Source organism: Agelaius phoeniceus, chromosome 5, assembly GCF_051311805.1.
Source record: "Agelaius phoeniceus isolate bAgePho1 chromosome 5, bAgePho1.hap1, whole genome shotgun sequence".
Lineage (NCBI taxonomy): Eukaryota > Metazoa > Chordata > Aves > Passeriformes > Icteridae > Agelaius > Agelaius phoeniceus.
In genome coordinates this window covers 30,298,364-30,321,894 of record NC_135269.1, presented here as the reverse complement: position 1 = coordinate 30,321,894, position 23,531 = coordinate 30,298,364, and the positions used below count along the sequence as shown (strand labels likewise).

Sequence of the window (23,531 nt, the reverse complement as noted above, 5' to 3'; positions counted from 1 at the left end):
AAACAGCACCCAAAGAACACGGAATGAGACCTGACAATGCTGAGAATGGCCATCATGTCATGTTTTGTCCATACTCTTCTTCCCTGTAACTTTTTCAACTGCTGTCCCTGGGCAGTGAGATTTTTGGTTTGCCTAGCACCTGAAGGTTAATATGTGTTGACTTGTTCTAAAGTTTGGATACATCCTTGTTAACTGAAATGGCTTTGAAGAAAAATATCTGTTGTCTCAGTTGCTTAAAATTTTAAAAGAAAAAAAAAAGAAAACAAAACAAAACCAAAACAAATTAAAAAATAAAAAAAACCCACACACACAAAAACCCCCCAAACCAGCAAAAAACCATTATCAAAATGAATAAGAGCTTACTTAAATCTTGCTGGCAAATAACTCAAAACAGAGAAGTGAAAAATGTTAGCATTAGAGCTGAGCAAGCTAAAGAGTGCAGATCTTCCACTGAACCCTGGGGAAGAATTGGGCATGTAGAAGCAGATACTGTGTCCCTTGCTAGCATAGCTTTTAATTATTAATCACATTACCTATCTGGGTTCATCTTGAGCCTGCAGTTAGTATGGAAGGGAAGTATGCATCTTTCTCCCAGCCTTTTGCAAAACTGAAATCTGTAGAGAGGAAACTGTTTCCATTAATAGCAAGCACTCCCTGTGGCAGCACAACAAATGATTTCTGTGTGTGTAAGAAAGGAGAGGGTGTCTGATGCACAGGATTGGTTTTCACTGTTGTCAGGCATTGTCTCAGTGAGCTGTGCTCTCCTGACCCACAGTGCATAATGGATTTTCCAGTTCCTGATGTGTATGTATAGCTAAGTCTGGAACTTCTTGCTCTTATTGTTGAGTCAGCTCAATGGCAGAATGCAGGTAAAAGTCACATATTTTTTAACAGCTTCTAGATGGGGCACTGTACAGATCTGAGCACACAGCCCCCATCCTGGCACTAATCTGGCTATGCACTAAGAGCCTGCAATCAGTAATCTGCAGAAGGAAGTCTAATGTTACGCTGACTGGGAGAGTTATGGTGAAATCACTGAATTTCTGTGATAAGAATGTGCATCTTTAATGGATAACATGATACCACATAATTCTCTTTCTTGCTATCTGAATATGAAGAAAGAATGAATATATGGTTACAGTGGCATGGACAATCCCTTTTGGGGGGTGCTGTGCTCCTTTGCACATGTGACTTGCTCCCTTGGGAGCAGAGTGTGCTGCTCTGGCAGCTTCAGCCCTAAGTCTAGCTCTGGCAGTGACACTCTGACTTTTCCTGTATTTTCCATTAGGTTCCTCATTTCCCACCCTACCTGTGGAACAGACTTTTGGGCAAAAATTTAGTTTCATATTGAGTCATTATATTATCCTTTAAAGATGGATTGAAATATTTCCTTTTGTCATACTTCATAAAATGTGAGATGATGTTCCATACATATAGTTGTTCCCATCTTTTAAAACAAGTAAATCAATAGCAAGATAACTATAGAAAAAGTTGTAAAAATGCATCAGCTAAACATTTTTAAATACAATGTTACTGATCAATTGGAGTTTGATTAAATAGCAAAACTGAAATGTCTTTTCATGCCTTAGTCTTAACCATTATCATTTATAAAAACAAAACCAAAACCAAAAAGCCTTGTAAACAACAAATGGGATAAGTGATCATTTTATAGCTGCATCAAGATGCTTGCAACGTAATTTAAATGCCAGTACGATAAGCATTTTCAATATTTTTTTTCTTTCATAAAAACATGCAGAAACCTTGCAGTCATTCTGTTAAGTGAAAAAGGTAAAATCTTCTGCTAGGTCCTGCTGAATTATTGCTACTCTGCAAAAACAATGCAAGCAGGCAACAATCTGTTTCTGTGCAATGTGTTCCACTCAATATATGCCAGAGGTGCATGTCTGTCTGTACAGACAGATGTGCAACTGGATTTGCAGATGATGGTGAACTGAGTACTTTTTCTGGAGTGACAACAACAAAACAGATCATTATTCTTTTAATCACAGAACCAGAAGGTCTGTTACTGTGGTCTTCAGGAAGACTAAGTTTTTGTTCTTTCCTAACAAATTCTTTGAAATAAAATGACTGGGGAAAAAATGGCCAAAAGTTAAAAGATCAGATTCTGAGGAGGAACAGGAGGGGAAATGCATCCAAATAAAATTAACCAAAACCCAAAAAGCAGAAGTAAAAAGAGTGCAGTGGATAATATATGCAAATATGCACAAGTGCAAGTAGTCCATACATTGCAGTATGGAACGAGCAGCCATAGGTAGGGTTTCCATTACAGTAAATCCCCTGAGAGCCCTCTGGCTGTGTAGGGTGTGTGGCCAGCAGCACTTCCTCATTCAGACTCACAGCTGTACAGAAAGGAGCACCACAGCTCCTTAAACACAAAAAAATATATTTTGAATGACTGGTCCTGTAAGTGCCACATAGAACCTCAGAGCTTAAGTCTAAGATCAAAATTAAAGTTTTCAAAGCCTTCATTAAGTTGCTGCCAGAGTTCACAACTTTTAAATACCTGTATCTGTGCCACTTATGCACTTTGAAAGTATCTATACTTCTGTTACAAAGGGTTCTGTTCACATTCATGCAAGGCCTGACAAGGCTCAGATATTTAATCATCGGAATTGGTAGACATATTCTTTTTTCTTCTTAATCCTGAGATAATGGCTCAGCATATTCACATCCCTAAATCAGAATCCTGAGAGGATGTAGGCATCTTTCAAAAAATGCAAAGTAAATCTAAGATTTTTTCCTGCCCTCAGAATTTCTTGCTCACAGTCTGTCATGTGTGTATTGTGGATTCCTCTCTGAGACACTTTGGATTTCTATGGGTAAACCGGATTCTGCTCAGGAGCTGAGTGGCTCAGGGTCTTGAGGGCAATTTTAGAGAACCACAGAGCAGAATAAATGCCTAATGCCCAACAGAAACAGGACTTGACATAAATACTGCAGAACTTGTGCCAAGGGAAGAAATAAAAGAATAGACATAAGACCTATGGAAAATTGAAAGTCAATATCAGGGTTCAGGTTTGAATCCAGAAGGCTTTGGGGTTCAGGTCTCATTCAGGTAGAGAAGCTTTATCTCTTCGTGGCCAGTATTAAAACAAAACATTTGGCTGAGGAAATGGATTACCACAGGAAACAAAACGGCTGAGAAGAAGTCCCTGCTCCATGGAATTACAATATGACTTTGGCTCAACCCTCCAAAACTATTCTCTCCTAGCACCACTTCTGAAGATCATAAAGATCCATGCTGTTCTTGGTACACTTTATCTTCCCAGAAATCTGGCTATCAAACAATAATGAGCTCTTTTGACATTGGAAATGATCTTCATGCTCTGAGCTAGATCCTGCTGGCATTTTTTAGCATTATTCTACTGATTTACTGGAGCTTTATTAATTTAATCAAAATGGAAATTTTTTCTTTTAGTTTAGAAACACTTATCTTCTGATAATACCTATATATGCGTGATTTTGTAAAGGGTTGAGTCAGTTTACCTGAAATTAGTTGAATATTTGTTGTGTACTCTGCACACTAGAATTTAAAAGTACATGAAAATTTTTACATGAAAATATCACCCTATTATTTAATTTAAAAAATAGATTTAATTTATTAAAGCAACATACACAAATATGAAGTCAAAGATTAGCAGAAGACAGAGGCAATTAGTGAGAAAAAAGAAATCTGTCCCTCTATATGTGAATTTACAGAATATATTTGAAGATCATAGCTTTCACACCTTGTGAAGTTTCTTTGTCACTTTACAAAAATGTGGTATACAAAGAATATGTGATATACAAAGAATAGATAGGTCATAACAGTGCTTAGAGACCAGTTTTGACAGTCAGTACAGTCTCAGAGAGAGAAGTACACAAATACAACTTTTGTAAATAGAATCTTGTTTCTTATGACCTGCCTGGGGGACACACTTGTGAGTTTTCTTCATTTGGAATTACTGTGATACAGACAAATCATAATTGGCTTTGAGGTAGCAAAGCTGAAAATGAAAAGTTGTGAATATTACCAAATGGAACACAAATATTTTAGGAAGTATTAGCTACCTCTTCTGAAGGATAACATGTTGGGGAAATACCCTCAATTTCAACTGGTTGCTGTTGTCTTGTAAGCTCTGTTTCTCTAAGACTCAAAAGCCAGACTGAATTTAAATTAGATATTTTATTTCTAATTTGGATGCTGGCAAGTTAAAGAAGACATCATAATGCATTTATCTGAAATTATTTAAACTTGAATTAGAATGTGCTCAAGCCATTTTAGAAAATAATTAAATAATATTTAAATAATATTTAAAACATTTTGAGAAGGAAGACCTCTCAGCTAATGAGCCTTCATAGTATGCTATAAGTGATCAAATACAGATGCCCTTTAAAATGAGGTTAAATACTATGGGGCAGAACAGAGAAAAGGCAGTAACCCACCTGGCAGAATGATATAATGAGGAACAAAGTTAGAACTGCTAAATTGGGTTCTTTACCTTTATAACATCCCCTCTAAAGCTGAGCTTCTCCTTTCATTTGCTGTCATGTGCATTTCAGAAATCAACATTCACAGACCACAGAAAAATGTGAATTTTAGCATATGAATCATGAATATTTAATTCTCATTTTTCGTGTGTTTTTCAAGAACTCTTGACAATTATTTCACAAGATGGATTTTTCCCTGAGTGAAAACAAACGTCTGCAACAGCTGAAGTTGGATATTTGATAAGACAACTGCTGACAGAAGTGTTTGGGGATTCTGCTGTGCAGAAATTTTATATGTGTCATTTTTCAGTGGTGATTCTGGATTCACTAAAAAGGCAATTTGCAACATATATGTACCAAGACCTATAGAGTCACATAATTTACCCATGTGTGTAGGTACCAAAGCTGAGTAAGACATAACGCAAAAGTGAGACGTGGAAGGTGGGCCCAGACGTGGATTGGTTAAGGATGGGTGAAAAGACCTTGACACAATTCACTGTCTCACTGCTCCACTGGGTCCAGCACAGCTGAGTTAGCACAAAATCACATGTAGGGCAGAACACCTTGACAGAGAAGATGCTGCCCATACAGAAGGCCCTGCAGCAGGGCCTTCTGCTTTTAACTGAATGGTATTTTGTCACCCAGAACCTCACTTTGGCAATTTACCCACTCTCTAAAATATATTTCTAGCGGTAATTTTATTAAAGATTATATTCTGTGTCAACTTCTAGGGATGTGCAGCAAATGTGAACTGAAAATCCAACCTTTTAGGTTCAAAAACTCTGGTGAGATATTAAGAGAAGTTAAAGAACATAGGAGTTGAATAAACAGCCTCAGTTTTGATGCAGTGTTATAAAATATATCTTGAATTACAGGCTAGATTTGTGGGTTAGGCTTTCTGCAGCTTAAGAATGGCACTAAAGGTCTATAAAACTATATTAAACCTGATTTAGATGATGCACTTTTATGTCACACAGTTTTGAGTTAGCATGAGTAGAAATAAACTCATGTCTCAGTTGGTTCTTTCTGAAGCCCTGTGGCATAAGAAGGGACCAGGGAGTGACATGAGAGCTGGCCTAAACACCAAGGTGGGCTCACAGCTGCAGAGAAGGCAGGTCAGCAGAGATCCTCTCCTGCTCCTACAAAGGCATGTTGTTTATGAAGCTCACAGGTTCATCAGATCTCATTCTGGGGCCCTTGAGGTGTTGTATCACAAGGCAGTGAAGTAAACCAATATTGCCCCACTCCATACAATATATAAATAAGGGAAGTAACAACCATTGCAGGCATATGGCTTGGTCTTCTGCCTAATGCAGGCTGAGAACTCCCTTGAAAATTTAATGTCTCTATCAGATTTTCACCAAAAAACTGTAAAACTATGTCAGCCTCTGTTTGGCCCAATACACTGTTATTTATTTCTACTAAAGTCATGTCTGGAAATTGCATCTGAGGTAAGGTGTCAGGCAATGCACAAAAGGGCTTGAGTCATCTCACCTAACTTTATCTATCCATAGCTTAACATCAGGTTTAGTGTTGTCATCAGGAAGAGGTAGTGAGAATAATGTTCAGAGAGCAATTAATGTTATTGCAGTCCTAGACAAGGAGGATGATTCATCCCCTGAAGTGTCTCTCTCTCTCTCTTTCTCTTTATTAAATGTACAGAGAGACTGGAAAACTAACTGAAATGAGACTCTGACTTTTCTAAGGTTACTGTATGATGAAATGAGTCTCATCTTATTGCCTATAAAAACTTACAGTCTAAATGGAGTAGACCACAGACACGAAGGACGGTAATTATACAGAGAAAAGAATCACTGATTTCTGAATCACTGATTTCCCTAGAATAAGACAATTGCTTTGCCAGGTGATTCTGCCCAGGATGCTTTGGCCCCTTCATCAGTATTTTTCAGGGAATGTCATACAGCAATGTCTAACAAACACAGAAAAAGAATCCTTCCATTTGTCACCTGCACAGTTAGGTAGTAAGACAAAGAGTCAGTTTTTGCAAACATTTCTACACATGTTTTCAAATATAACTTGTTCTTTTCTAGGTAAAATAGGTGGAACAGAATGAACTGTAGTAACTTGATAAGTTTACTGCAGTGTTGTTAAACCTTTACTATTACTTGGTAGGATTCTCTAAGTAGTCTCCAAAATTATTTTCAAAAGGCTGTTCTAGTTACATTGGAAATGATGGAAAAAGACTTAATCCTCCTGGCTCTCTGCTTTCTCACAGAATATTTAAATTTAAAGATACATTTTTTCACTGTGTGTGACAACTTCGGTCTCAAGGCCTCACCTGGAGCTTACTGAAGTAAAATTAAAAAAAAAATTGAAAATATGCAAATTTATTTCTGTGAGTTCTTAAAGTGGGTCCACACATTTTGAAAAATTCATTGTGTTTTTTTTTATTTAAGCAATCACACAACTTAGAGGGGAAAAAATCCTAAACTGTTACCTGGCTCCATAAGGCAAATTTTATCATTGAAATACAACCTAATAAACAATAAAAAAAATGTATGGAACTGCTTCTCCCTGTGACATTGGATAACATCTTTGCCAGACAACACAAATTTCCTTGTAGAATGTTAGGGAAATCTAATAATGTTGCTGAATATGTCATCAAACTACTTTTTCAGGATTGATAAATACAAGATTGAAAAAGGAACACTGAGAAGTATTCATAGAAACACCAAAAGTCCAAAATAGCTTTATTCTCCCATGAAGGTGTCTTATCAGTCAGAATGAGTGCTCCAGTAAATATGTGTGTTGAAGACATTGCTTCATTTATAAAAACAAACAACTTGTAAACAAAGGTACAGAAATGTTATCAAATGAATTGAAAAATATTGTATAAATCAATTGTGTGTCCTTGTCTGGAATACCATGTCCAACAAAAGAAGTTGTAGCAGAAATAGCTGGACTTGTGTGGTATATGAATGAACAATGATACTGAAAACATAAATTTTTGGTGCATGAGAAGAGAATGTGCAATAAAAAGATACACAAACAAACCCACAAACACACAACTTCTTACTGAAAACACAAATCACTTTCTGGCTTACATAAAACAGGAATTTCCTCCAGCTGTACTTATATTACTGTAGCATTTGCTTTCTCTAAATTGTTTAGTCATGTAACTAATGTAATTCAAGAGTTATTGTAAGGAAAGGAATGTGAATAAAATACATAAACAACAAAAAAGTCAAGCCTACGTGATTGGATATTAAGGTGGCTAGTTTTATCAGCAACATAGCTTCAACAAGATGTTTAAGAACTGTCTGTATAGTTCACAGTTTACAGGAAGTGTTGTCCAACTCTTTTTGGTTTTAGATGTCTGGCCCTGAGTGAAAGCTTATTCAGTCATTTCTGGAACAAAGCTGAGCGCATGTGAGAGGTCTCTGGTATCAGGAAAACTCATTAAGGAGTATGAAATCAGATCATTTCAGTGCTGTTCTCATGGTGTGTCAGATTTGAGCATACAAAACAGCACAATGTGTTTGAGCTTATGCTGGTTTGCTAATATTGGCTAACTAAGTATCTGGGTATGGAAATATCAGCTTTCATTGCCTTCATCAAACTACAGCCCAGGGGTAGTTTGCAGGATGTCAGCAGCAGGGAGGGATCCATTACAGTCTTTTACACGTCTCTTCCCTCAGAACCTGTGACTCACAGCTCTTGTTTTTATTTTTTCCTTCACAGCAGCCAATTTAGAGATAGATGACCTCTGATCCAAATGAAAGCAACTATTTCTAGCTGTTGATAGCATTTAGCTACAGTCTGATGCCGTTTCCCTCAGGCAAGAAGTCTCTCAACTCTGTAGTGAGCTGGTGCTTCTCCTCTGAACACTTTGGCTCTTGTGCACCTGCCCTGGGGCTACCAGCAAATCCCAGGCTCCCTCCAGCCGCTGATGGGGACAGGCTGTGACACAGCAGTGGGACAGCAGCCAGCCTGCAGAGCACAAGGCAGAACAGCTGGTGGGAGAATCCAGAAGCACCCCCAGACTGCAGGAGGCTGGTGCTGGACACGTCTCTTCCAGTGCAGGCCTTGCCTTCCCACCTCTGGGACACAGCCTGGCCCCAGGGCTGGCCACACCTGGCCAGGACAGGCTGTGCTGTGGAGCACAGTGATTAGAGCTGGCACAGCCCAGGGCTGGGAGCAGGGCTGGGAGCAGGGCTGCTGGATGTGGGTGCTTCTCATCCTCCTGTGTCGCGGGGTGAGGTCATAGCTTGCCTCAGTATCCCGATCCTTCCCTAGGTGCCAATCACCACTCCTTTCCCCCTCCCTTGCCCCCTGCTGACTGCTGTCCGTCAGTCCTGGCATTCCAGAAGGGCTCGAGTGATTGGCAGAGTTCCAGAGGTGCCTCTCAGCCCTGGGGACACTGGGCCATCCCGGTGCCATTTGTCCCCTGAGGCTCCCCCCTTGCCTGGTCGGTGGGATCCCTGCCCCTTCCCTCCCCCTCTCCCCGGGGTTCAGGGACACAGCAGCCACGCGGTTCATGGTTCTGTGGGAGCTGCTGCTGCCTTCAGAGGCCTGTGGGCCAGGAATAAAGCTCTGGATCGAAACCCTCCCGCAGAACCCGACTCCTTTCCTTCACCTCACCTAAAGCCTCTCCACCAGAGGCAAACCTGAGCTCCTGCGTGCCTGGACTTGTCCCAAGCGCCAGCTGCAGCATCCAGCCAGCCAAAGGTGTCTCTGAGGGGAAACCACCACAGCTGCTGCCCTTGGTCAAGCAGCAAGGCCAGACGAGCCCAGGCACGTTCCATCCGGCTATATTGGGATTTAATTCCAATATATTGCTGATGGGGAGCGCCGGCCTGCCAGGCACACAGACACAAAAAGAGCAGGCCAAGGGAATGAGGGAGGCGAAAAAGACCGAGCGTGCGGTAACATCCCTGTTTCTGTAAGGGAAGCAGATGCTTCAAGGACCGTGTCCACTGGTCCGCTGCTGAAAGTGAAACCAAATAACTTTCACTATGACTTAGGTGAACCTGTTAAACACAACTTCTGTCAATGAGCCTTACAGGTTGCAGCTGACAGAACCACTCCACCTGAAAGACACTGAATGGCGTTTTGTCTCCTTCAACCCACAACAGCAGGGTACTTGGCACTGAATTCACTGTAAGTACATCGTCATTGGGGACACCAAACACACACCACAAGAGATTGAAATTGCTCCAGGACTCCTGTACATGCAGACATGTCCCCATGTCTGTGTGTTATGGGCACAGAGCTGTGCACACACCTGTACATCCATGTGAGCAAAACTGAGATTTGCACAGGGCAGTTCTGCTTTCAGCCTCCTCCCCAAATCACCAAAACTGGTGGGTTAGCAGTACTAAGAAATCCCAACAACACACAGGGTTTAGTGGAGGCTTTCTTTAAGGGGTGGGGATTCAGTATTTCACTTAGGAACTTACGGAGCAAAATAAAACCTTCTATTTCATTTTAAAAATAGGGATAAAACTCCAGTGCTTTCAATCGAACAAAATTTCACCCCAAAAAGGCAGGGCTGCTTCCCCTTATTACAGCACCTAGAATACTGTGATACAGTTTGTAAACTCAGAGGAAAATCTGGAAGGAAAACCACTCTCTCTGCACTACATTTCATTATATTCTTCTTGCTTTGTTGTTTTGTATCTCTGTTCAACTTCAAAAAAACTCCTCAGCATCCTTGGTGGTTTCCTAATTTGTTTAATTCTCCTGCCACACTGGAACATAAGGATCCCTCCCTTTCCCTTACCATCCAAACTAAATTAAATTTTTCAGTACTTTTACTTAATTAATTTCTGAGGACTGCTTGGCTTATCTTCAAAGCCCTTAATAGATCTAGATCTAGAGCTAAATCTTCCCACCATAATGGGGGGTATTGTTTAAATATGAACTTTTAAAACCAAAAACTCTCAATCTTTTTTCTAATATTTTAATGGATTTAAAAGACAAAAAAATTCTTTTGGCTGAAGTACATGTTTTCTTTAGATGTTATTTTTCTCAAATTTTTTTCTTTTAAAAAGCAAAACAGGAAGGAAGAGAAGGGGGTCATAAGAGTAAACAGCAACTATAAAATTATATACATAGAAACATTTCAAAAAAGCCCACTTTGTAACATTGATGAAAAATAAAAGGAATGTCTACCTTCCTTATTTGTGCAAATGAACTATTGAATTTTCTGAAAATCTTAACTGAATTTTAAATGGATACTGGGGACTCTTTCTTATTTCTTCTTGATTTTAGTATGCTGTGGCAGGAAGAGGGCATCAATTGACCATTAGTTAACTGTTTCCACCACAGCCCAAAGCTAGGGAAAACTTGTTTAAAGTTTCTTTCAAAAGAAATTGGGAAAGAATCTTGATAGCCCTGGAGTATTCCAGCCAGCCTTTATCAATAACAGAACATCTGCATTTTCCACTCAAAATAAACTTGTTCCATTTTTTTTCCCCAGTGTTCTCTGGCAGCAACCTATGTTTTTCATCAGACCTGTCTTATCCACATGCCAAGCTGTCCAGCACTCCTTTAAAAACTGGCTTGTTGGACTGCAAGATGATAAACACCTATATTAATTCAATTTGCATCTGGTAATATCCTTTTACTTTTAGAAAGAACATGTTTCTCCTCATGATGTTGTCTCATAATTCAGTAACTGCCTGCCTTTGGTCACAAGAGCTTTCGGCTGGTTGGGTTTTTTTTAGCAAGGTTTGGAAATGGATGTGAGTAAGAAAGGACTTCTGTCTCTTCATCTGCTGGTCCCACTCTTTTTGTAAAATAAAGGCCATCTGGATTTTATTTTGCACTGAAGAATGTACAGCATGTACAGAATTTTTTTCCATGTGAGAGACAGCATTCAGTTACAACTGCTTGGATTGTAAGCCTGAAAATGTTTGTGGCAAAATACCTGGCTTCAAGTTCTGCTTTCTAAAAACAAATGTGAGCTAAGCCTGATCTTGTGGGTGAAGGGGAGGAGGGTGGTGGATGGCATGTTGGAGAGCCTGAGAGTTTTGAATAACCCACTCTGAGCCATTAATGTACTGCCCTGAACTTCACGTGGTCCATCGGAATGACATCTCAAATCCGATGACCCTGTAGCAGCTCTGATGAGAACAGATCAAAACCTTGAATAAGACATATAACTTCAAGCTGGGGGAAGAAAAAAAAAAAAAACCAAACAAAAAAAAAGGCAGCTAAAAAGGAACTTGAGGAAAGCATAAATTTAGCCTGTGGTGTACTGTGTACTCAATGTGTGCTGGCAGAGAGGGTGGGGTTTGTTATTGTGAACTTCTCTGCTTTGCAATAACAACTCTCCCAGCAACTGCTGCCTGTGCAATCATCACTATCATCATCATAATCAGCATCCTCATTCAGAAAGAACACCTGGGCTCTGTGGGGGTATTGTGGATATAATATAGATATGAGACATTTTTACACCTGAATGGTTATATGCATATACTTAAGAAAACTTGGTTTTAAGGTTGATGCTGGCTTATAAGGAAGGCAGTGCCTCTTCTGGAGCATGGCAAGGCTGAAGTGAGTAAGAAGGGACTCATGGTCATGTTATGCCAATTCATGCCCAGCATGGTAGGCCTTCAGGTACAAAGAGCCCAGTCCCATCATGGCTTCACTGAGCCAGCCTTTGCATTTCCTAACTTTCTAGGGGGAAAGAGAACTTGTTTATCTGCCAATACAAAAGAGTAGCTCGTTATTTCCCTCTGGGGATGAGGCAAAAAAGCAAACCACAAAATTGTCCCATATTCTGGGAAGTAAGTGACCAAGTTATGCTGGAAGACCCAAGCAGGAGGCCCAGGTTCAGTATGAAAGATTGATGTACAGCAAAGTCTGGCCCAGGCATTTGCACCCAAACTTACCTCTAAAATAAAGCACTGCTTGCAAGTGGGAGGAGGAAGGGATGGTTTGGCACATTTCCATTCTCTCTTGAGCTGCTTCAGGTTTGTTAAGCTAATGAGAATGTAAAGAAAAAAAGAGAGATAAACAATAAGTGCAGTTCAAAATGAAGCATTTCAGAGGTGAAGAAAAAATTTCTAAGCTACATGTATGCTGTACATATTTGAATAGTCCTGAGGAGAAGCTCCCAAAGCAGCAGAGTAGGAGAACTAAACATGGCAGGCTGAACTCTCCTACACTCATTCCTACTCCTGCTCTGTCTGTAAGACAGCCGCAATATTTTTTTCTGCTACTTGGATCCATTTAAAATCCAATTGTTTGGGCTGCACTGAATGTTTCAGTTTGTCCCTATAATCAAGAGCAAAAAAAGGCACCTCTGTAGGGGGACTGTGAGACAGGTGTCTGAACAAGACAGGGTCTGTTGCTGTCTGGACATCACCCATAATGGAAATCTTGGCAACTGGCAAGGCAAGTTGTTGAAATGCTCAGGAGGCTTCTGTCACAAAGATACACACAGGATGCAGCACTCACAAAAGAGTTCAGGAAGTTCAGCTGTTGTTGATTATAAGATTTCTTTTGCTATTCTCAAGTGTATATAAGCCAACAGATTTAAAGCCTCTTTGTTTTCCTTTAGCCACCACCTAATGGTACATTGCTGACATTCATTCTTCACACGCTGTTCGCAAAACTTGTTTTTCAAACTGCATCACTTGTTAAAATTGGGTTCACCTTCCCTCAGTCCCAGACAGAATGGAAACAATTCTCCCTGTACAGCACATTTCCATTTCTTCCAGATGATTCTGTTTATTAATAATAGCATTATTTAATGTTATCAGTCATTGAATATCTGTTTTATCTCTCACACATATAATCACAATTATTACCAGACTACATATTTTAAAAGTATGTTTGATCTGTCCCTTGTGATGTGTTTCACAAATCACTGCCAAAAAATACTGAGGCAGTTTGTGGGAAGCTACAAAAAGTTCAGCCTGCACAGTCTGCTTCATTAGGTCTAAGATTATATTTTGATTCTAAACTCAAACAGTGCTCACTGAAATGCCATCAATCAAGATAACAAATGAATTTATATGCCATATGTTCTCCAAGTGGAATTTTAATGAGATATTAAAACGTGCTTTAAAGCTCAGGTTATACACAAATATCTTAATGTTAAATATGTCAGTGTCATACAAAATATTTGACAAAGTCAAACATCTACATGAGAGTTTATGCGTTGCATAAATGGGAAATGTCTTTTAAGGCTAAATAGACCCATTCCCCTAAACAGACTTAACCTTTTGTAGAAGCCTACTCTTTTAACACTGAACTTGCCCTTTTTAATGGTAAACATTAACCTGCCAATGACTAAACTAGTACAGATTCCTGCTTTTTTTGTGAAGAGTTACATGCATTATGTTGTATTTTATAGGTTCATCAACCTGTCACTTCTATCTTATCCAGTATTGATAGCTTCTGCTTTAGGCAGTAAGATTTTAGAGGTGATTTTCTGTATTTCTTAGCTAAAATTGGCCTTTAATCTTATAGAAGCATCTTCATTTTCTTCTTTTCTTTGTGCCAGCCATAATACTAGCTATTCATTGCCTATGTTAAAATTGAGATTAATTTGGGGAATTCAAAATCTGTAAAATGTTGAGCTGCCATCATCTCACAGGCCTCCCTTTCCTGTCTTTGTTAAGGCTGATGGCCAGGTCTTCTGGTTGTGTTGGAGCTCCCAGGTGGTGGTCATGCAGCAAGCAGAGAGTGCACAGTACCCCATGTCCTGCTTCCAGCCACAATGGGGATCCCACAGTTCCTTCAATTACCCAGAAGAAGGTAATTGTCATCTTTCTCTCACTTGTTGTAAGCTCAGTAGACAGCTGTGGGAACTGGGCAGCATCCTTTTGCATCCTAGAACTTGTCTCAGCAGATTTGCTGATGACACCAAGCTGAGTGGTGTGATTGACACACCTGAAAGATGGGATGCCATCCAAAGGGACCTGGACAGGCTCAAGAAATGGGTCCATGGAATCTCATGAGGTTTAATAGGACTGAGTGCAAGGTGCTGCACCTGGAGCAGCCCCCGGTATCAATCCAGGCTGGGGGATGGACAGATGGACAACAGCCCTGCTGAGAAGGACTTGTGGGTGCAGGTGGATGAGAGGCTGGACATGACCCAGCAATGGCACTCACAGCCCAGAAAGCCAAAGGTGTCCTGGGCTGCATCCAAAGCAGCGTGGGCAGCAGAGGAGGGAGGGGATTCTGCCCCTCTGCTCTGCTCCTGTGAGACCCCACCTGCAGGGCTGCATCCATGGAGCTGTTGGGGCTCTTCCATGAGGAAAGGCTGAGAGAGCTGAGATTGTTCAGCCTGGAGAAGAGAAGGCTTAGGGTGACCCAGCTGCAGCCGTCCAGTACCTGAAGGGAGCCTACAAGAAAGATGGAGAGGGACTTTTTGTTAAAGAGCATGTAGTGACAGGCCAAGGGGGAATGGCTTCAAACTGAAAGAGAACAGGTTTAAATTAGGAAGAAATTATCTGCTGTGAGAATGATGATGCACTGGAACAGGTTGGCCAGAGAAGCTGTGGATGCCCCACTCCTGGGAGTGAGTGTTTGAGATCAGGCTGGATGGGATTTTGAGAAACCTGGCCTAATGGAAGGTATCACTGCCCATGGCAGGGGTGATGGATCTTCAATGTTTTTTCCAACCCAAGCCATTCTGTGATCCTGTGATTCTATCATTCTGTGATTCTGTGATCTTACAAAGAGCCCATAGAAGTCATATAAATCATTGTATTTCAAGCTGCACAGCTCTTGCACAAATTTTCTTACATGTTCTTAAAGGACCTCAAATAATGCTATAAGTAAAGCTAGGTAGGAATTTGTTTCTTTATATAAAAATATAAAAAAAATTATACTTTTTAAAATCTGAAAATTCAGCAGTCAATTCAGTCTTTTATTGGGAAAACAAACTCTTAGATTCAAGCTGAAACTTCCAAGTGGGGAATGAAGGGCAGAGACAGACTGAAATAATGTTTACTGAAATAAAATATAACTTGGTGTCAGGGCATCCCAGTTTACATCTGGGGCCTGAATCATGAAAAACGGGTCTTTCTTCTTGATTTGAGGATTTTTTCTTGGTTTGATTTATTTTAAGGTGGGTTAGGGGAATTTTTTGTTTTCTTCATTGAAAACCTGCATTTAGTCAAGATTTTTTGCTAAAGAGGGATTAAAAAAAAAAAAAAAGAAAGTAAAGAACCCCCTTGTACTGGAAAGTTTCATGGGATGTGAAAATTATTTCCTGCTTAGCCTGAATAGTAAAACCTGGCAAAATCTCCCCAGCTGTTTTTGAGTGTCTCCCTGGTGCTGGGAGTTAAACATATCAGAGGGAAATGAACGCAGCATGAGTAACATGATGAATATTCATGTCCTGGATGTGGGTCTGGGAGTCAGCAGAAGTAAGTTTATGCCAGATGTGATGGTTCAGCCCAGACGAAGGAGACTTTCAAAGAATCCTGTGGAAAATCTGTTGTGCTCCTACTGACTGAAAGAGTTCATACCTCTTCCAGCTGATGACTCAATAAAATGATTTTTGCTTTAAATTGACAAAGAACACAACTGAGTTTAGTGTGTGTGTGCAAGCTTGTAGATGGGAATGAAAACAAGCAGAGAACACAATTTTTTTTTTTCATTATTTGAGTGACTCTGAGGTACTTTAGACATTTATGATGCTTTTTTTTTTCTGGTGCTAACACAGCTAGTGCTATTGGCAACCTCTAAATTCAAAACAAGCTTTTTACTTGCTTTCTTCACTACATCCTTGTTATTTACTGTTAACCTGTGAGTGTTTTCAAGCCAATAAACAGAATCTTAGCGAATGTGGAAACAGCCCAGTTGGCTGACCTCAAGCAGCTTCCTCATCTCAACATGTGCACAAAGACAGCCCTGAGCAGGGCTGGCAGCTCTTGAAGCTGCAGAGCCTCCTCGGCTTTGCCTGGTGGAGCTCTGCCTTTCCCCTCTGCTAATCATTTCCTGCTCCCTCCACCCCCTTCCAAGTGTGTGGGCCCAGAAAGTACTGGCAGTCCCTCAGTTCATTGTATGTCTGGGCTACATACTATTTACATTACAGTAGTTGCAAATGGCTCCAGTTTGGACCAGGACTTGTTCTTTTCATTTTGTTTGTTTTTTCCTTAAACATTGGACAAATAAGAATGTAAAGTTTTCAGTGTAAAGAGATCACAACTGTGAGCCATGAGAGTGGCTATGACAAAAAGATCCTGCGAAAAAGCAGGGAAGATAAAAATGAGAGAGAGCAAGTGACAAAGTACAAGTTTGACTTTGATCTCACATCTGCTCTTAATAGGTTTTTTGAACACATTTCTTAATTTTTAGCATGCTAAGCCAGTATTTCTTATGAACTGATACCAAGAATAATGCTAGAACAATTTGATGTGTGACACCATGAACTGTGAACAGAATTGAGAACCATGCTTCACCTAAGAGTGCTGCCCATCACATTATTCTTCTTACTCTTCCACAACTGAAAGAAAAACATTTGAGGAACTTATTCTGTGACCTGTCAAAGTGATCTCATGTGTTAACTCTCCCATGCACTTTATCCACACAAAGATAATGAAAGGAGCCAGAAGAGATCCTGTTAGATTTACCTTTATGATCCTGTTAGATTTACCTTTATGATCTGCCCTCATAATCCTTTCAGTCATGGATAAAGGACCAGAAAAAAAAAATGTGCCCCAAAATTTAGTGTATGGCGAAAAATTGGTATCTCAATAAAGACCTGGTTTTCCTCAATATGACATTTTACCTCATAGTGGTAACAGTGCAGTTCAGCTTGGAAAAGCATGGAATGCATCATTGTACAGAGGCTTTGCTAACCTTACTGGGACTGCTTTAGGATAAACTAAATAAGACTTCTAAGAACCCATTTGTCACTTATGATAACAGCATCAGAAGAGGAAAAAAGAAAGTGTAGTGCTTCAATTAGCTGAAAACTTTGTATGTGCATAGACACTGCAAGAAAAAAAAGAATTTATACTCTCACAACATGATAAAAAATGCAATTTTTTCCTGGTATAATAAAGACTTACTGGGGTATATTAATATGCTAAAAAATTACAAGAAGGAATATCAATTGATTATTAAAGACAAGTGGAGGAAATGAGGAAGGGTGATTTTAAATCACCACATTAACCTGGTGAAAAAAGGTTAGCAATGGAAAGGGCAACAAATATGGGGACTACAGTGAAGGAGGAGGCAGATCACCATGAATACCTTCATCAAGAGGATGAAGCTTTATGTAAGCAGCCCATCAAAGAGACAGAGTCTGCTTTGGGGATTTTAGTCATCCACTTTGTCATTGGGAAAATAAACCAACATGATACAGAAAGGTGGTAATTCTGTATGTGCTGGAAGCAACCAGAAGGAAGAATTCAAGAAAAGGAAGGATGAGAATAGATGAGAATAAAACCTTGTAGGAAACTTAGGTGAAAATCAATGTGAAATTTTTGAGTTCATGATCTTTAGAAAATAAGTGAAGGGAGTAGCAAAAATGCCAATGAAATTCAAAACACTGACTTCATACATTCAGAGACCAGAAAATAGACCCCAAAAGAGACAAGAAAGAAAAACAAACAAACAAACAAACAAAAAAATCACCAAAAAAACCCCACAAACAAACAATAACAACACCTAAGGAGAAACAGCACTTTACTGAACAGGAAGGGCTTGGGCATGAGCTGTCTCAGTGTGGAGAGAGAGTGACAAGCCTAGATGGAAACCTGCTGGTTAAAATCACTGTTTTTTCAATAATCTCAAACCTATGAGTGTTACAATAAGAATGTGGAAACTAACCAGAGTAACAAGGATGAGTAAGAAAGAAGAGCACAGGCATGTGGGGACGAGAGAAGAAAGGGCTGTAAGGGGTGAACAGAGAGATGTGAGTCATAGTCATTCAGTAACAAGATCAGGAGTAAGAAGAAGATGAAAAGGTGACAGATGAATTAAGAAAACTGAAATGTTTAATCCCTTCACTGATAAGAGGTCATTGACAATCTTGTAGATACCATCTTTAACCTCAGTAACACAGGAGTGAGATCTCAGGTTAGAACTGGAAAGGAGGAGTAGGGCAGAGTATTTACACAAGTTGAATTGCTTTAGATCAACAAACTTGGATGAAATTTGCCCTAGGGGACTGAGGCAACTGGCTGAAACTGTCCCCAGGGACATTATTTGTTATCTTATGTGATATGAGGAGAGCAGGTGTGGGTCCAGAAGACTGTAAAAGGCAAACTTTGAACCAGTTCTAGCTGGAAAATGAAAATAAATGTGACGCTAGTGGCCACAATGAAACATTGCAACTGTTTCCCTAATATATTGGCACATTTGCTATCACTTACAATCTAATTTAACTTGGATTCCTTTTTCACAAGGTCTGCTTTAAATCAAACAGAAATTACAGGAAAATCTGTAAAATCAAGTATGTAGAATAGGGAATTCTTTATCTGGGAAACTATCAAATAGCTGGGGTGTTGCAAAAGTGGAGAGAACAAAATCAGGGCAGTAAGTAAAAGCAATGAGCTAGTCATCCTGTCTCCATAGAAACTACAGTGTTGAAGTACAAGGTACATTTTAAGATATTTATTATTGTTTAATGCAAAGAAAAGGGTAGTGAAGGGTGATTCATCAGAGATGGCAATGGAGTGATTGGAATATGTGGGCTCAGAAATGATACCTAGCATTACCTCACCCTTTTAGAGCCCCTCTTGATCTTGCAGTTGGTGACTGCACTCTTCTCCAGATAAAACACAATAGCATTTTCTGTATCAGAAAACCTGAAGAAGATGGTAGATAAATGATAAATAACAATTAGATTTTTGAAGATTAGATTTCTTCAAGTCTTTGGTACTTCTGAAATGCCATGATAAAAATTTAAAAAGTCCTTAGAATAATCTCTGTTCCTGTTTCATTAAAAAATTCTTTTTATTTTCTTTTTCAATTTTCTAAATTAGTTGTATTTTAAAATTGAGTTACTATAAGATTTCCTATTATAAACACTCATGTTTTGAAGTCCTATCTTTTCAGAATTGGCTGATTATTTACTTGTAGTCAACAGAAAATTAAAACCCAGATATCCTGTGAAATTACTTCTATACCACACAAAAAATAGAAGTGATTTGGGGTTTCAGATGTACAAGTAAAGCTTAAGCTGCAGAAATATAACTTGCTTGCTAGCTAGTGAAATGTATTTGAGCTTTTAGCTACAGGCTACAAGTCCAAACACTCAAGTTCCACTCTTCTAAGAACGAGTCTTTGAAAAAATTAGTATTTCTCTGAAGGAACATATATTGCCTCCTCAGGATTTCCAAAAAGGCTGCATTAATGCAGAGGAGTCATAGAAATGAGGGGGGCTTTATGGCAGCTACAATTGATCAGCAGAACATGTTTTCACTTTACAAACATTTCTACTCAAATCACCTTTTTCATATTGTCAAGAAATTCTGAAAGTGTTTTCAGAAAGTAGCTGGATTTTAATAGAAATGGTGTTTTGATTTCAAATTTTGAACTTTCATTATAAAATAATATTCATTTTTAGGAGTCCATTTTCCTGGTACTTTTGCCCATTTTGTTCAACACGTTTATTTTGTCAGAAAAATATTTTCTTCAAATAAAGACAAATTCTATTCAAGGAACAACCCATTCTTTTGTTGCTTATTCATTTGACATTACCACATTTCTTAAAAAGCAGTATCTGCGTCTTTCTGAATGTTTTAGCATTTCCCTGATCTAAAAGTCATGGAAGCTGATGATCTTCCAAAAAGTAACTGGCTTCTGAAAGCCAGTGCTGGCAGCACACCAGAGCACCATACAACACATGCCACCTGTGAGTGCAACTGAGAATGGCCCAGAAGTGATCTGCAGCTGGTCTATACCTCTCTCCCACACTGACTTGAAAGTTCCTGTGTGTGTGTAGCCTTTTTCTGCTTGCAAACAGCAGGACTAACTTGGTCCTCTGAAGCAGAGAAGCAAATGTGGAGGTCGGTCACAACAGCCCCCTGCCCCAGCTGTACATCTTCACCCAGCGTGCCCTCTGACAGCTCTTGGCTGCTCATCACTTGGGAGCTGGAAATGGTGTATAAAAAATTGGAAAGTTTCTTTTTTTTCAGAAAGTGGCAAATTTTATCCTTTTTCAAACAAACTTATCAAGTTTCAAATTTTATCCTTTTTCAAACAAACTTTCAACTTATCCTTTTCCAATCATATCTTCCCCCAAACCAGGATGCTGTTTGTAGTCAAGGCATGTTTAAATATGCCATCCAAATCCAACAAACCTCTTACTTTATATTTTGCCTTTCAACTGCCACCTTTTGTTTCATAAGGTATTTCTCCACAGCAGAGTTCACATAAAATGTTTTATCTGGCTTAGGTAACTTTCCAACGTGTTTTTTTGTTTAGTATTAAAACCTTCTTGTCTGATAAAGGCAAATGCAAAAATCTACATGTTTATGTGTCTTGCATTTCTTGTATGAATTTCCTTTGACTGATGTTTGTATGGCTTTATCTAATGTAAGCCAAAGGGGACATAACTCCATTATGAGAGAAAACCAACAACTGTAGAAAGAGATAAAAACTGTAAAAAAAACTGTAGCAGAGTCCTTCCAGCAGTTTGCTTTGATTCATGAAAAAAAGCTTAAATGAATACATGCTGATCTTGGAGATATTAGCAATATCTCATTTAAGTTCAAGGTACTGCTCCATATTCATAGGAAATAAGTAAAAGAAAAATAACAGTTGCAAAACACAAAATCAAATTTGTAACCAGAAGATCAGCTGATCATCCTTTCCCCAACCATAGGCAATTTTCATTCACCTTAAAAAATGATATGCATAAATTCCATATTCTCACAAAATTCCTGATGTCCTTTGTCAGAATGAGATAATCTATTGACAATGGCATTGTTGAAGGCTCTGAAATCAGAGTCTGAAATTGCAAGGATTTTCAAGAGATTTGTGACACCCTGGAGTGTTGCATCCTGGGGTGGCTTTAGGCAGAAAGAAAAGCCTGAGGCTGTTCATAATACTGAGAGGGGGGAAAGAGTGGTTTTAATTCTTCATCTTACCTGACAAGATAACCAGCATCTCAACAGAGCTGACCTGTGTTTTATTACTGAGCACCTGTTGCTAAGCTTCAGTTCCACAGCTCCACGTAGATTAGGAACCTTGCTGGTTTCCAGCATAATTTATCATTCATATTCTGAATACCTTTATCTGTTCATTTGGAGGATTATCCAGTGGGTGGAGGTAGGGAAAGTGTGAACAAAGATGACACCTCTGAGTAGTGGGGAAATCACATTTGCCTACAGCAGCAGCACAAGTCCTGTGGGGATGCTCCACTTAAGGGATGATGAGGGAGATAAAATATGTTTAAGATACATGACTAAGTAGGCTCTATTAGAAGAAGACCAACTCCAGAAACTGACAGTCTTGTTATGAAGGCCTGCAAGACCTCCACTCCTCACACATGCCACTGTACCTTTTCCCTAAAAAAGGTCATTCGACACCTGTCCTTTACAATGTTCTTTTTCTTGAATAAACTGATGCAAAGGTTGTGGGCTTGTTGGTCACTCACCCATTTAGACACACCATTCCACACAGAGTTTCCAATGGGCTGACAGGCAGCTTGGTTTGCATGGGCACCAAGAGGAAGTTTTTCAGCACAGTAGGTATCACCTGAAGACACTGAATCAGCCCTTGGAGGTGCCTTTCTCCCTGCACAGATCTCTGGTATCAGTATAACAGAGCCACAGGTCTAATTTAGGCTGCCACAATCAGCTTGGTTGGGCCAGGCACTCATGTCTCAAGCATCACAGTAATGAAATGACACAGCTAAAGTGGCAAAGGAAAATCTGGCCTAAAACCTATTGAGCAGCAACTCAGTACTCACATACTCTTAATAACCTGTCACTTAATGAGTTGCCGAATTTTCTGGGAAGAGAGACATCCCAGTGCCTTCCCATGAGTTTACACGCATTATATTTATAGAGTTACTCAGTCTCTTGAACCTCTCTATCCCCACAGCTAGCAAGTCCTCCTTGGAGGGAAAATATTCACCTTCAAATGCTGCCCTTCAGCCCCTCTCTAAAACATATTCAGTGCTTAAAATGTAGTGTCAGTCGTCTACCTTTCCATAGATGTATCTGGGGCACATGTCACTGTTCAGAACGGGTGATGAAGCCCTGCCTTCCTGCAGGTGGCTGAACACCTGCCTGCCTCTGGGAGGTGGTGAATGAATTTCTTATTTTGTTTGGCTTGCACATGTGGATTTTTCTTTACCTATTAAACTGTCTTGATCTCAGCTCATGAGTTTTCTCACTTACTTTTCTGATTTTCTGTTCTATCCCACTGAGGGAAGAGTGAGTGAGAGGCTGCGTGGTGCTCATACTCACCACAATTATGTACAGCTGTTGATGGCTTAAAAATGTTATTTACAAATAATCACATTCCGAATTATAGATAGAGGTAATCATCTACTTTGTAATAAAGTAAAAATGAAAAAAGAAAAATGGAAATCAGCCTTGCTTACATATAACTAAGCAAGGACTCAGACTAACCACTGTGCAATATAATTTTAGCTCATAACATTCACAAGAAGTCAACCACACTATCTTACGTGACCATTTCTTAATTTTAAATATAGAGACAGATAAAGAGTCCAACTTCTTCTTTTTTTGACCAATTAAATGAGTAAAATTCTTCAGCATAGTGTACATACAACCTTTCTGCTAAATGTCTAACACCTATTACAAACTTGGTTTTTAATTGTTGCTTTATTCATTTTCCTGAAATGTCTTTGCTGTTCATTTATGAGTCTGTTTAAATATTTGACTATCCATAAAGTCAGCACAAGCATGGTGGGAAAGTGGAACCAAAGTTGTCACTGCATGAATTGACCATTCACTGACAATTCATTACATGAATTTGTGTTTGGTTTGGGGTTTTTTGTTTTGTTTTCTAACAAATATGCTTTGGGTTTATTTTGTTTGTCTCGTGGCTGCTCAGCCATGAGGATACATGAGTCATATTTTGGTGATTTCTTTATTGCATCTGGGCAAAAATAATACTTTAAAAGA

General features: G+C 39.4%; 1 long non-coding RNA gene across 1 annotated transcript in view; it reads right to left on the bottom strand.

Annotated features, from left to right (window-relative positions):
- The window catches only part of LOC143694132 (uncharacterized), a 36,298-nt gene extending 23,395 nt beyond the window's left edge, over positions 1 to 12,903 (bottom strand). Inside the window, exons 1-2 of the long non-coding RNA XR_013182370.1 lie at positions 12,762 to 12,903; positions 12,351 to 12,441 (exon numbers count right to left, since the gene is read on the bottom strand). This is a non-coding gene — a long non-coding RNA (uncharacterized LOC143694132). The remainder of the gene's footprint in view (positions 1 to 12,350; positions 12,442 to 12,761) is intronic.
- Positions 12,904 to 23,531: the final 10,628 nt, after the last annotated feature.